Raw genomic sequence first — 1,604 nt, forward strand, 5'->3', positions numbered from 1 at the left:
TGGAACGGATCTGACATGCTCAGAGTAAATCCTGCCCCGGCAGTTTCATTCAGGAATTGCCTCTGACACAGCAGAGTCTGACTTATGGGAACAGAGCCGATTGCCAAGAAAAGAGACTCGACAGGGGAAAAATCAGGCAGACCCTTCAGCTCGAGCTGTCAGGGAATATTAACCAGGGAGGGGCTGAGCCCACTTCAGCCATGTCATGACCAAATGAGAGGCGACTGGATTCGGACGGACTGCGTCTGAGGGGACACGACGAGCTCTGCCGGTGGTCCACGCACTGACAGGGACGCCGGTTTTCTTTCTCTCCTTCTGACCAGATCAGGACAATGACAACCGGACCTCAAAGTAGGAGAAGGGCAGAAAGTTTTTCCAAAGTTATTACGTGTCAGAAAAAAGAACTGCTTTGCTGGCAGATGCGGCAAAGAAACGCCGCCTGTTCAAGAAGTACTGTAGAGGCCAGAAATAGCTCGAGTCAGGTACGCATGAATGATGTAACGGGAACAGAAAGAGGGCGCTCCGCCAAGCCTAGTAGTCTGCAGCACCGGCAGCCACAGCCAGCGTTTATGAATGAATGACTCTCAGGGTCTTAATGACATCTGGGACTGACTCAGAGCAGGGGCAGTCAATGGGTGGAGCTGGCAGGACGAGGATGAGGAGGGATAGCGTTTGTCATCAGCTGAATGCAGAAAAAGGGACTTTAAAAGCTTCCCGAGTTACCTTTTGCACTCACGTTGTAACTATGCTGAGAAAAACGTGCACATACAGATCGCGTCTGCAAGCTCCAATTAGTCAAAGGTCGAACAGATCGACGACAAAAGCAAATGTAGTAAACACTTTGAAGTTTAACCTAATCCAAGAGACAAAACTCTTTGAATATTCAAGCTAAAAACTAATCGGAGGAGCTCTCTAGGACACTTGTGGTGATGAAAGGCCTCTCTCCCAGGTGTCTTCTTGCCACTGGGGGAATCGAGGAAGCGATTCCCATTCGGCAGAGGTCAAACCCATTTCTGTTCAGCGTGAACATCATTTCCACCTCGTCCTCTCCTACCCAAGTCTAAAAAGTCTGCCCTGAAACAAACAAACAAAAAAAAACAATTAAGATGAAAATTCTTTTGGAAACTCTTTAGAGCTCATTTACGACTCACGAGTGACAGAAGAGGGGCGTTGCGTTCTCATCGAACGGATCTGTTCGAAAGCAACGCAGAGGACTTTCCTTTAGAGTGGCTTCGATGAGCACGCTTGGCCTTTACCTGACATAAACACCTGACAACTGATCTGTAAATCGAGACAACAATGTAATCAAGGTGTCGGTTTCTGTTGATTTTGTTTTAGGTGTGGGCTGGTTTAAAATCCAGTCTCTGCTCGTCTCAAACTGAGGACCCAAGTGTTGCTGATTCAGTTTCAAGAAAATCCTGGAAGACGCATGCTCGGTGAGATGCGTGGAGAGGGTCTCCCTTGTTTTAGGCGGGTCTTTTTTGGTTTATTTTTTATTCAGCTCGACTGTGATGCTGTGGCATCACTTCCAAGTGCAATCCCAGCAGATGCTTATTCATCCTACGCTGAGAGGCGACAGTGACAGCATCAAGTGCTGTCACGGG

Source organism: Kryptolebias marmoratus, linkage group LG20 (genome assembly GCF_001649575.2).
Source record: "Kryptolebias marmoratus isolate JLee-2015 linkage group LG20, ASM164957v2, whole genome shotgun sequence".
NCBI classification, from domain to species: Eukaryota; Metazoa; Chordata; class Actinopteri; order Cyprinodontiformes; family Rivulidae; genus Kryptolebias; species Kryptolebias marmoratus.